The sequence below is a fragment of the Odontesthes bonariensis genome, chromosome 5 (assembly GCF_027942865.1).
Source record: "Odontesthes bonariensis isolate fOdoBon6 chromosome 5, fOdoBon6.hap1, whole genome shotgun sequence".
In the NCBI taxonomy this organism is placed as follows: domain Eukaryota; kingdom Metazoa; phylum Chordata; class Actinopteri; order Atheriniformes; family Atherinopsidae; genus Odontesthes; species Odontesthes bonariensis.
Genome location: NC_134510.1, coordinates 31,813,110 through 31,827,222, shown reverse-complemented (window position 1 = coordinate 31,827,222; position 14,113 = coordinate 31,813,110).

The window sequence follows — 14,113 nt, the reverse complement described above, 5'->3', positions numbered from 1 at the left end:
GTATGGATAAGCAACTACAGACAAAGTTTGGACCTGATTCTCTGGACATTCTCTTGTTTTTGTGTGATGCTGACTTAAGATATACACAAGATATTCTCAGTGCAGTGACACTAAATACAACCAAATATTTGACTACCACTGCAAATGTGCAGGAATTGAAGATGATTTTTTTTTTACATGTGCGGTTAGGAAGTGGCGAAGGATGTTTTCCTAATCCCACCTAAGTCATTTTGATGACAATGCCTAACCAAGTAGTGTTTGTGGAAAAATATAACCAAACATCACATAAAAACAGATATACATCATTTCCAAAAAGTGGTCTCAAGCAAATCTGTCATAATTCAAAGTCATGCAATATCATCCCTCATGTGGGCTGAAAGCGTAGATCAAAGCTTGGACATTGCCGTGCCATTTTAAAATGTCATCATGCCTTAATAACAAAGATTAAACTGAAATGAGAAGTCATATCTTTTACATCAAATTCTATAACAGTAATCAATAATCATGAATAGTTGGAATGTCTAACAATATTGTGCACGTCAATAACCTTTAACAACATCCAGTTCAGCCTAAACCACCATGAAACTAATTTGTTCAAGAGACAAGAGATTTGCCAAACCTAAACCTTGAGAAATAATTGTCAACAAATTAGTAATTCACTATTTTATGATGTGACAGTATGATGTTGGTTAGCTGTAGAAAGAAAAACGACTTATGCCAGAATAGATTTAAGGAAAAATGTTGGTTTGGGTTGGAGGAAGTTGCCAATTCATAAACATTAATGGACCTTAATTGCCATGGTTAAACTGAAGGCTATGGAAGGGTCCTGGCCAAAAGTGACAGCACTGTAGAGGTGCACAAATTAGGATTTTAAATGACCACACACATCTGACCCAAACCTGATCTGCAGCTCCTGCAGAATCCCTTAACCATAACTGTGACCAATAGTCCTACAAAGCCATCTTCTCCAGTTATCTTCACTCTTTTTCAAGGTTGTCTTTTTGTCAACTAACTGTTTTAACAACAGCAGACGAAAGGTCTGAAGCCTCCAAATTACATCTAAATGGATTTGAGGGGCAGATTCTGTTTTTACATACACACTAAACCCCTGAGATTTTCTACTGTCCCCAACATTTCCTCCAGCGCTCTTGCAGAGACTACCCAGCCAACCAGTTAGTTGTGATACTAATAACAGCAACAAATTCTCCAGAACATCCTGCTGTTGCAGATAATCCAAATACATTTAGTACTGATATCCACACCAAAAACAGTCATCTTAACTGTCAGGTTGGGAGCACCACAGCCACATTTTCAGTGTGTTGTAAAGAAAACACTGAAAATTCCACAGCATAGTATTTATATCATGACCTGCCTCCTGTCTGCTACCCAGGCACCACATCGGTTCTAACTATTCTGATTCAGATTTACTTTATTTGACATTTCCCTTTCTATTACTGACATAAAAGAAACAGAGAAAGTTTCTCATCAGCATAGTTCAGTGCCATAAAAAGGCATAGATAAATGAATAAATACAATGTTTCTCCTGTGATGAATCTCTGGCTGTAAAGAACATGTTTGAGCAGCAACTGCAGAAAAAATCCGGACCTCATTCTCGGGACATTCTCCATAAAATGATCAGTTGTGCATGAGTGACAACAGAGAGCGCAGGAGATTGTGCAAAATAGACAAAAATCACAAAATGTCTGTAAATTATCAATTACTTAAACTAAATTATGGATATCAACAAATTTTAATCAGATTCACATGATAATTTACATGATTTTTTATTAATCCGGGATATGAGTAAAAACATGAAACACTTCAACACTGACTGTGTCATCAATGTCAGTCTCGTGTGGTAAAGTCTGGTGATTTGTCAACCATCCATCCTCCCTGACCTCTGTAACACCAACCCCTGACCTCTTCCTGTGTTTCTGTTGTAATTAGGCTACTTTATCTACAAGAAGAAGATGTCAACAACGAAAGCAGTTTCAATTGAAATTTAATTCGGAAGCTTTTGCCGAGACATTTTATCGTCTCATATGACCTCTCGATGTTGTTTAACAATTAGCAAGTTATAAATGTTACAACAAGCAGCTAAACCATAGGAAAGCAGTGACTGATAAATTTGCGAAGAATTCTTAGTATATTGGTCAAACAAGCAAAATCATGTCATGAACTTTGTAAAACACGCATTCATCTGCAGTTAATCATAATAAAGTACCTATTTCTCTGTTTGAGATGTGTATTTCTTTTAAGTTTGAACTTTTCTAATGAGGCTGTTTGCTGTTTTGATATCCTGCCCGTCGCTATGCAGAATTAATCACCCCACATAGAGGTCCCCTTGCAGTCTGCTGAGCCTTGTCTGACCCCCTTCCCTGCCCAGTTTGGTGATGGTGCCTTGGCGTGAACAGACGCTGCAGTCTTTTCCCAGGAACCAAAAGACAGGTGGACAGCTGTTTACTGAATAGGCGCTCATTCTGAAAAGCTTAATTGAGCTTCATAGGGCTAATTAAAATGCAAAGAAAAATAATCATGATTATGGTAATTATTCTATTGTCCAGTATGTCTTCTGAAGATGTGCTTGTTTAGCGTCATACCTGTAGTGCTGTACAGACAATAATAAAGAAAAGAAGAAATCATTTGTAGTTTTTAAGCATGTGCCAAAGCTGTCATTTTGTTAGAATAAAATCATCATGTTAATTGTTCTGATTTCTGTTGCTTAAAATATTTTTTTTAATAAGCAGGTACATAATAACATCTAATTAAAGGCTGCATGGAAAATTGTGTTTGAGTTATAATGCTTTTGGATAGAACTATAAGCATATGTTCATGGTGTATGTTAAAGTCTTGAAAGGTTTCAACATTATCTTAAAACAAAGACATGCGATGGGCAAAAGATTAGATGACACTTTGAAGACATATCATTTTCAGGTGTGAAAATGACTTATCAGCACATCTAATGACAATATGCGTCATTTAATTTCATGGAAAAAACACACTTTACCCAAAAGACAACTTCTTCAACTGTAATATGACATATAAATCAGAGAATATAATACCCTTGACCTTGTGACTGTACTTCTCCGTATGTGATCATTGACAAGGCACACAGGAATGGTGTGGATCAGCCCCTCAGGCCACAGGGTCATTTTAAGCAGCTGTGCCCTCCTGTGGCTCAGCCTCCAGCTTGTATGCAATTGTTGTCCTTAACTCTGCTCTGGAGAGGAGGTGAACATAATAGATTAATGGGCTCCCTCAGGATGTCCAAATCTCCTGGGGGAGCCCTCAGCCTGCTTACAGGCCTGCAAAGACTATAATGGGCCGAGACTAAAATCATTGTCACTCTGACACGCTGACAGGACAACAGGCCTTCGAGCAAAAAGGCATTATTTAATTTAGACGATTGTGATTTATTTTGATGAAAGGGATGTCTTACCTCTGAAACATTTAAGAAAATGTCACCTTAGGGGGATAAAACTAAAATTTAATAAAAGTACCAAACTTTATGGACCTTTTGGCTCAATTATCAAAAAACTTTACATGTTTTAAGACTAATAATTTGTCCATGTGCATATGTGTTTTGCTGAGATCCTTCACAGCAAAATTCTCTCAGAATAAACATTAACACTCTTAAAGTTCATTTATTACACATCATAAGTTTGAGCAGACATGCCAAAAGATCTCTGAACTCTCTGAATAGCTTGCCAGTTGTAAATAATCATCTCCAAGAAAAGTGCAATGTGGAAATCCTGTTGGAACAGGCTATGGGATGTGACTGCATATGAAGAAAAAAACCCTACAATAAAAAGTCACATTTTAGGACTTCAACAGTGTGTTCTTTTATTTCATATCCCCAAAGCTGTTGTAGCCCCCTCGTCACTTTTCTAGAAGGAGCGGAGACATGCTGAGAGGTTGTGACTGATGCCAGCGAAGCACGGGGATGATGGAGCAAGGGTGTCAGTGGGGGTGCTGACTAAATGCAGGAAGTTGTTCAGCTGAAGAGGGTTTCAGCCACTTGACTGAAGGGAAATTGCCTTCAGTGCTTCAGGAGTATGTGGGAGTGCTTCACTTGAATTTCCTTCTCATAAAATGGTTGGCCCTGTGAATGCCAAATCAACAAAAGTAGTGGCAATGTGCATTTCGGGCCCAACAACTGCTCAACACTTTCAAAGCTTGCGTGTGGTCGAAAACTCCTGCGTGTGAAAGTGCAACCTGCCAATAACTGGAGGTGTGCTCAAGTCCAGCATGAGCAAATATTGGTCATATCAGTTGTGGATATTCAATGAAAATATGATATCTCCTATACAGAAGTCAAAATTACAAAACATATAATAACCCAAGGTTAATACAGACTTGAGATAGAGAATATCATTGTAAACTTTCTGTGCAACATTTAAAAATGTTATGTTCCTTACAATTTTAATATAAACTGTCTTGTACTAATTCCACAGTTATATTCAGTCAGTCATTTATTATTATTTGGGGGACAGCAATGGAAGTCCATTCAAACAATCAGCAAAGCTGGAAAACCATCTGCAATATAGCCCAAACAATTAATTTTTGCATAGCTCCCAGAATAAAATAGAAAACATATCTTATTTGATATCAAATGAGCACCAACATGTTTGACGAAAGTTATTAACCAAGATACATGCCTAAATCAAGCTTTAAATTAAATTTAAATTCAGGATTAATAAAAACAGAAACATTAAGTCAATTTCTGCAGCTTTCCACATTAATAAGCGGCTTTCTCCATTAATGCCTTGGGGTCATTATATCATTGATGTACCACTCTGTAACACACACTTCCTTTATTCTTCCTGATACTATATGCTAGTCCTTTAATTCTTCCTCGGATGACTAAGCAAACCCAAATTTAAGGCCCTTAGAACAAAAAAGCTTTTTGCAATTAAGATCTAAAGAATCATATTCATCCACTGGCTGAATGACCATTGTGACAAGGAAGGATAGGGCAGAATGGGGCAGCCCTCTAATCCAAGAGTTCCTGCGAGGTCCCCTGGCGTAGCACCCTGCACACTAACAAGGCCTCCCATTGGACCCATTACAAGGGGAAAAACCAACAAAGGCAGTTATTACACACTCTTTATGAAAGACACCAGGGGTGATGGGGGCCAAGATGGACAGCGCCGGAACAAAAGAGCACTGACCGACCCCACCACCATCACCGCCCGTCCCCCGCCTCCAACCTATTTGCCCCCACTTCCACTACAAGCATGCTTCTGAGCTGCAGGCCTTGTAGAGGGGGTCTGCAGAGGTTGGGGCTTTGTGGCCTCCTAATTGAGGCAGCCGATTGAGGAAGCATGTGGCTCATCAGGGCCTCACCAGGGGCCAGGCCAGTAATGTGAACGAAGAAGAGCAGCTATGAAGTCCCGTTAGGATTGCTGGCACACCACAGGGAGAGCTTAGGGGAAAAGACAGTATGAACATTCTCAGTGCATGGACCCATTGCAATTAGGTAGCATGAAGGCACAGAAGCGCTACTCCTGAAGTCCTAATGAAGACTGCATCAATTTTCATGGAATTACAGTACTGAGCCTAATCCTCTGATTGAGACCCCACCTGTTAAATGTGGTTAAAAAGGTGGATTAATACCCACTGAATTTAAAAAAAATACCTGTCCCTGTCAAAACAATTTAAATAACATAGTTATAATGGTCATGTTGCTTGTTATTACTACACATCCATAGGTTGATGTTTCTGTGTCATTTCACACTATGTAGGGGTGGCTGTAGCTCAGGAGAGAGTGGTCATACTTCAATTGGAACAATGCTGCTTTATTCCCCAACTTCATCAATCTACATATTGAAATATCTTTGGGCTTTATAACAAACCCCACATTGCTCCAGAATGTGTTCCCTTCTTGTGAGTTATTTTGTGAAAAAAGTGCCTGCTAATTGAATTAATACAATGCTTTGTACAGGATAGCACTCTGCCCTGTACTTATGCTAAGCATTTGGCAAGTCAACTTTAATTGCATAAAGTAACAAGCAAAAGTGAACCACAACTGAAGTGCTATCAATGCACATTGTTACATATTGACACAGAAGAAAACAAAACAAAAAGATAAAAAACAAAAAAAGTGTCACTGTTCGGGTTTCCCTTTGTGCATGGTTTCTTATCATAACCTTTATGGGCAGAAGAGCAGCTAAGGGAAGGAGGGTTTCAACTTCAGTTGGCTTAGGATTGCATATTTGCTTTTTTCAGATGATGTGGCCCTTTTGGGAAAAGTGAGGAGCTATCTCTAGCGTGCACTAGGGAGATGTGCCTCCATTTGTTAAACAGTCGAGATGAAAATCAACCACTCCAAGTCTGATTTCATGGTCTTCATTTGGAAAAGGGTGGATTGCTCCCTTCTGGTTGAGAATGAGTTGTTGCCTCGTGTACAAGAATTTAAGTCTCAATGAGTCTTGTCCACAAGTTAAGGTAGAACAGAGTGGGAGACTGACAGAGGGATTGAGACAGTACAGTATCTGCTGTAATGTGAACACTGTACCCGCTTGCTGTGGTGAAGAAAGAGCTGAGCTGAAAGTCTATCTATGTTCCAGACCTCATGGAAATGAGCTATTGGTAATGACCAAAAGAATGAGACTGCAAGTGGTGGAAACGAGTTTCAGGCCACCCTCCATATGTCTCCCAGAGAAGTGTCCAAATTTTGAAGGTGTTTCAGGTCTTTGGAGTCACTCTGGAAGAGTTGCAGGAGGGAGGTCTGGGGACCTCTGCTCAGACTGTCACTATGACACTGTATAGGTAGGATAAGCAGAGATAAGTAGAGTGGCAAGTTCTGTGTTGCCGGGTTAATGTGTGAAAGCACACACAAGGCGGGATCATTTTGCCTATTTTACCACCTCCCTTGCCAGCACAGAGGCTTAACGGCGGTGGATCAACTTCGACTCCCCATTCCGCCTCTGACACAATGCGCAACGAAGGCACATCAATCCTGGCTTAAAAAAATCATTTGTTAAAGCAACTACTGGCTCACCATTTCATCTTGAGGGGCATACTTAAGCAGTCGTACAAAGTTGGTTAGGGAACTAAGTTGAAATTTCTGCATCAAAATACTTTGACATAAAGTCTTAGTTGTTATGATTTAACTTTGTGTTGATAACTTTAGTTCATTTCAAAGGTTTTTAACTGTTTTTACATTAACAATCTTAGTTGTTCAAACTGTTCATTAATAAGCCAAAAGATTGAATAATATTTAACAGATACATGTAATTGCATGTAGACGCATACCATGCATGAAGGACTTTGATTCAATAAAATTGCAAAGACAAAATCTTTTCTAAGAGTCATACAAAGAGCGTTCGAACCGTACTGATGCAGTCATAATCCCTGCAGGGCTCCCCTCATACTGTCCCTCTTTAAGTTTTAAAGTCAGACCAAAAACTGAGTAGAATATTCCATTAGATAGCACACATCATTATTTGAATTTAAATTTAAATTCGCTCAGCATACTCAGGTGACTCAACTTACTTTACTACATAAATTTATATCAGATGACTCCACCATCTATTTTGCCTAACCATAAAGCTAAAGATACAGGAAAATCAGACAGGGGTGTGAAGAGAGATCAATGGTTCTAAAATCATTCTGGGGTTATTTGGACAAGATCTTAGGTGCACAAGTGCTGAATCCAGATATTAATTCATTCCATCAATACCATTTTCTTCAATAGTTAAGCCTTCACTCAAGTTCATCTCTCCCACTTCCCTCACACTGCACATAACCTCTGTGTCATCAGAAAGAAAGACAGAAAAGAAAACTACTGATAAAAGACAGAAAAAGCCCCAAAATCTGATACAATCAAAAAAGAAAAGGATGGTAAGGGAAAAGGATGGGGCATGTGTTAATTAGCGAGCCACTAATCTCAACCACATTAATAACCGGGTCATGGGTGTGAGGAAGAGAGGGATGAATGGAAGGAGAGGAAAAAGAATAAAAAGAGAAAAGATGTAACATGATGGGTCTGGGTACAGCGATGGGAATTTTGTCCCTGTCTTTTCCCCATAACCCCTTCTAACCTCTTCCATTCTCCTCAGCAGTCCGATCACAAACCCTCTTTGTGACTCCCCCAAAAAACCTTCATCAGATGCCAATTTGCATAAAGGCAACAAGCAACAACTTTTTTTCTCTCCGGTGGGATAGGACAGCAGCAGCTCCTCCCTTAGCAATGGGGCTTCAATTCTTCTTGTTTTAGGACACACATGCGGCAGCATACGTGCAGAATGACATGCCGATGAATGTGCTTGTTTAATGATTGCCTCGGTGCACATACTATATGTCGTTGAACACTGCTTGCTCACATATACACGCACACATGCTGCTACCACATATTTGCACTGAAGCATTGCACATGCATTTACAAATACAGCATTACACACATGCGCACTCACACAGATACACACACAAAGCCCTGACATGGCTCCTTTTTGAGCATAATTAAAACAGGAGGTGCTCACACAATATGCTTTTGTCTTAGAGCAGAGGAGAGGTGGGGCGAGGGGCCTCTGCATATTAATCAGGAGGTGATGGTGTGAAAGCCAATCAGGCGTGTTAAACAGATGACATACTGGGACAAATATGGCACTACTTTTTTGTTGCTCTCCCACGGTGGCGCATGGATACAGGCGGTGCACGCAGCCACTTCCGGCGATGGCATGCTGCCAGTGGTTGGAAATTAGCAGCAGGAGCTGTGGGGATGAATTAGCAGCCAGAACAATACATGAGGCTGTGTGCTGAACAGCAGGGAGATAAGAAGTGGCTGATGATGTGAATGTTGAACCATTAGATGGCGATGTTGAGTCAAGCACCCGAAGAAACTCCTTTTTCTCCTCACAAATGTCAAAATGCTCATTTTAACCTGAGGTGTAAATAAATTAATGTAATCAGAAAGGTATGCTTTGGATTTGTGCTCTGGGCTTTTTATAGCTCAGAAAGAAGTTAAGAAGTAAGCTTACCTGGAAAGCATTGAGGCACTACAGACACTTTTTATTTGATCTGAATTAAAACCAGTAAAGCACATAATAACAACACATTTCAATGTAGCGCCTGGTCATCAATGTACAGTATTTCCCTGACAACAAAAACCGTTAAGCCAGATTTAGTATCAGATGTTCAATCCAAACTGGACACATCTGTTTGGTTATCAATAACCACTGTTTGGCATGCTGGCAGCGCCCCTCTTTTTCTCCCATTCACAACACTGTTCAAGGAGAACAATTCAAGTGTTATAAATCACCAAAATGGGAGCGAGCCAGTGAGAGGCTGACAGGCAGTACAGTGGCAGAAGGAGACCTCCAGAGCCCTGCCAATGTTTTTTATCCCTCAGGGCCACCCAGTTTCATTGAAGCGGGCAATCTCAACCTCCGTTTCTTTGTTTCTGCTGCTCAATTTCCCTTTACTCCAAGTTTCCTTTCTCTGGCATTCTGTGTTCTATTGCGAGGTTTTACTCCATTTCCCTCACATCCCTTTTTTCCATTCGTTCCTCCTACACGCCAATTGAGTTTGTCTCATTGGGTTAATCTCTAATGCTCTTTATCGGCCTTTCTTTTTACTGGGGCCTTTCCCCACCTATTCCTTCCTCTTTGCTTTCCTCATCTTTGCCAAGTCACCCTCCCTTTCTCATTCTCACAAGCCATCCCCCTCCCTCGGCTCTACCCATCCTTCTCCGCCATTTCCCTAGTAAGGGGGCACTTTGCTGCTCCTGTCTTTCGATCTCCGCTGTTGGCACTCAGTTCTGAGCGCCAGGCCCAGTGTGTACGGAGGGGAAGCTGTGTTTGAGCAAACGGGTGCCCACGCCTGCCCCCGGGACCACAAAAGAGGCTTTCTTCGTTCATCAATAGCTTCCATTAATGCCGGGCCCTCTGCCTCTGGAGGGGATGTCAGGCTTCCCGAGATGGCATACAGAGATGGCCATTAGAGGCAGGAAGCCGGGGGCAGGGGTATCTTGGGAGAGCTGCCAGGGCAGAGGAGGAGGGGCACAGAGGGCATGAGGCGGTGTTTTGTGTTTAAACTCAGTGCTGTGTGTAGACAGATTCAAACTCCCAAAAGGATACATTTATTCTCTCACGCAAATTGAAACTTGCTTACATGTGTGTGCGCATGACAGGGTTAAGCCTCTGCTAACTTTTGAAGACAGAAACAAACATTTTAGGAACCACCTTTTAGATCTTTTGTGCTGATAACTTCATCTGAATGGTCTTCCAGATTACACCTTTTGTATTATTTATAATTAGCAAAAGTGATGAAAATCTACAGAAGTGTTGATTATTGTTATTTTTTTATTTTTTTAAATTTATTTTTTTAATATCTTAGATTATCTTAGATGTTGATTATTGTTCTAAATGTTTCATGATATGTGAATGATAATTAACCAGCTCATCATCAGCAAATCTATCAAATGGCTTTTTCTTGTAAGACACAGGGGAGCTTAATTTTCATAGCACCACTTTCTAATGTCAAATCTAAAAACTGTATCAAATAAATACAACGATTTCATACATTTTCACTGCACTGTGCACAATGAAATGTTAGTGGACCTTTAAGAAATGGTTATCCAAATACAACCGTGCAAATAATAATAAGACTGGCAATATCCTATTATTTTATGTAAAAAAGAATATAAAGGCCTATCAGTATGATCAAATTGTACAATGCTTTTATTATGTAAATTTTTTTAAGAATATCATTTTCTAATTATTATTTCAATTATAATCAAATGTAGTTCATGTCAATGGTTACTACAGAAGGTATATGAGTAGATTTCTGAGTATTATCAGCAGTGAATGAATCATCTTCAGCAAGCATTACAAGCTGTTTACAGCACCTCTCCAGCAGTTCTACACAGATATATGCAGCTTGCATATATATGTGTCAATCAATCAAACATCTTACATATGAATGAAAAAGCAAGTCAAAACTATTCAATGAAACTTGCTATTCAAGTAGAGAGGGGCATCTATTTGACTCATGTCTCACCCATACACATATTTTTTTGCTCTGTTTTTTAAAAGCTTCTGAATGAGTTTATTCTTAAACTGCAACTGTTTGAAAACTGCTTTTAGTAAACTACAGTGCAGACTGAGAGAGGAATAAGAAGATGATAACTTCAACACATCTATATGTTACCCTCTAACTTTTGCTTTAGGTTCTGTTTTTAGGCAGGTAAAGCATCATTGAATAATTTGAAAATCTCTTAGTGATGAGTTCTAATATATATCATATAAAAATATTATTCTAAAGTGGTGAAGGCGGATTGCTTCACCAAAAACATACTGGTTGAGTTCTTGAAACCAGCTGAAATATACTAGGAATAACTTAACTGCACTGGCAGGGGTATTCATTCAAGCAAAGAATGACATATGATAAGACAAAAAAAAAATTCAGTATGACTTTAGTGGTCAGGGAGCGCAGGTACAATATATGCCAGCTAGGAGGTAAAAACAAGTGTAAGAAGGAGGACTTGTTTTCATCTCGTCTTGGGGGTGAGTACAAGAGCAATCGAGTCAGGCTAAGATCACAGCTGCATACAAAATGAAGATATGAAAAAAGGCGGGTCGGCCTTCTCAAGACCTTCTTAGAAGACGGCATGGGACAACGAAAAGGAGGGTCAGCTCTGCAGGGGTGGGGGCGTGCTGTGAGAGCAGGTGGGGTAGTGAAAAAGAGATGGGGAGGGTGTGCAGATCAGAGGGATGTATGCGAACTGCGGACGGTCAGCATCCACTGATCTAATGAAGGCCCAACTTCAGAGCAACACTGGCTCCCTTTAAACAGCACCAATTAACTCCAAGGGTGGGGACAGTTGATGGACAAGTCTATTATTAGCATGTTAGAAGTGCCGCAGTGTCTAAAAGAAATCAAAGAAAGGAAAGTCTTGAAGGAAGTGGCAAATGCAAAGTGAATGCAAGTGATATGCTTCATTGGTCCAATTGTGGTGGTATTGCTTTTCTTCTCCTGTTGCGCCCCCAATGCCACCATATTTTCTTATGAGCAAAATACAGAACTGCTCTGCAAATGATGTAATTTGTGGCAGAGGTGTCCCTTCTCTGGTGCTTTACTCAATTATGCCTCACTGAAACAAAAACTGAAAATACTCCCCTTTGTTCAAAGAAACATAAGGGCGTCTCAAACCCTTAAATCCTTCCAGCTGAGAGGAGTTTTGTGCTTCATCCCTCCCTGTTCTTCCCAACTATAATTATCTTCAACCAAATGGGGGCCACTCATTTATTAGGCTCCATTCCAGAAAGATTTCTCTCATATTTAAAGTTTTTTCAAAGGTGATTGCTACACTACTCTCTAGGTAAAGAATGAATTAGGCATGAAATGCAAATCACTGTTTTCATGCTGATGAAAACAAATTGTGCTTTTTTTTTCATCTCAAAACAACTTAGAAAGTAATGTATTTTAGCAGGCGGTTTCTTTTTGTGTATTTTGTAGATTTGACAGGACCTGACATGGTAAGCTACAAAAAGAAGATTTGTACATGAGGTATATAACCTCAGGAAACTACTGTGAGCAGCAGCAGTAGAAAAACCAACCGTCAAAACTAAAAGTGAAACCTAAGGCGCAACCCTTGATATAGCCTATAAATCTTAGCCAATTTGGACTCAGATCCCATCCATGTCTTTGTGGGAGTGATGTTACTCAGTGGAAAAGAGGTTAGAACTTTATTCACTCTGAAAAAGACGCGGATGTATGCTTGAGCACATCTGTCTGGACAGTCTCATGACAACAAAGCTAATGAGCAAGAAATACAAGAGACGAAAGGTAGAGAGGCGTTGCAGTTTATCTTCACATAGTAACGGTAGTCATTGTCTTGCCTGCAATACACAGCGCTCAATGTCATATTAGTCTGAGCAAACGCTACATTGTGGATTTCTACAACACACCACTTTTAAATCAGACAGTTATTTACTCTGTTGCTACATTTCACAGCATCCTGCAGTAAAACTGGCAAACACTCCTGTGATGTGTAACAAAATGCTCTGAGACTGAATTCATACACCCTGTCATGTTTGTTTTCATATACAAGAACACAAGTAGTTTTTTACCCAAGGATACAAATGAATAGATTACGTTTTGTAACAGCTTCACAAACTTCTGTTAAACACAAAGACTTCAAACAACTTTCTAAAAAACATCTGGATCTAGATCAACTACTGTAATCTTACTTTATTCATAACAATCCAGAACAGAACTTCTCTGGAAGAAGTCAAAGCTCATTATCCTTCCTCAATTACTATTAAGACATTTTTGTGTGTTTGCGAGAGAGAAAAAGAGAGTGAGTGTATAAATGATTTGTAATGATAAGGGCACTCAAATAAAACACGAAACATTATGGAAGATCATGTGCTCAAGACACTAGAGTCAAGTATTGAGTGTCTGTGTGCATGTAATCCAGGTAGGAAATACGGTTATATACTGCTTCATCTCAGCAGGATCATTAATTTGCGTGATCAAAGATAGAATGGCTATCTCATAATGCATCTAATGCCAAGCATGAAACGGCTTTGAATATATCTCCTCTGCAATGATTTGCTCTGTAAATACAGTCTGCAGATCAGGTTTGACTTTGTGCTCTGCTTCTCTGTTTGTGCGGCCTTACAGAACCCAGTCAGAACAGATCTCAAATGATGGAGCTGATCTACTGCTTTCAGGATTATGTTTTGCTTTGCCATAACAGCCAATCAGGCGATGTGTGACTTCAAAAGAATGAATTAATTCTCATTTTTTAATCAAGGCTTAATCTTAATGTCTGCTCAGCACTATATGGACTCAGATAGGACATATGCAGGGATTAAAATTCTGAAAATGAAATGCTAATGAGAGTGTCATCAAGAAGAAGAGGAGCTAATATAAAGATTCACTAACTGTTTCCAAGTCAAAATGGAGCAGATATAAATGTAGCAAACAGGAAACATAAAGAAAAGATCTTAAAACAGTCATTATGATGCATTTTAACTCAAATCTACACATTTATTCAAAGTTCAGTTAATTTGATTTAATTACTGGGGATGTTTATGAACACTCATGACAGACGGGAAGCTTCCATTTGTATTAAAAGTAGAATTATTAATAGTCATTAATGGAA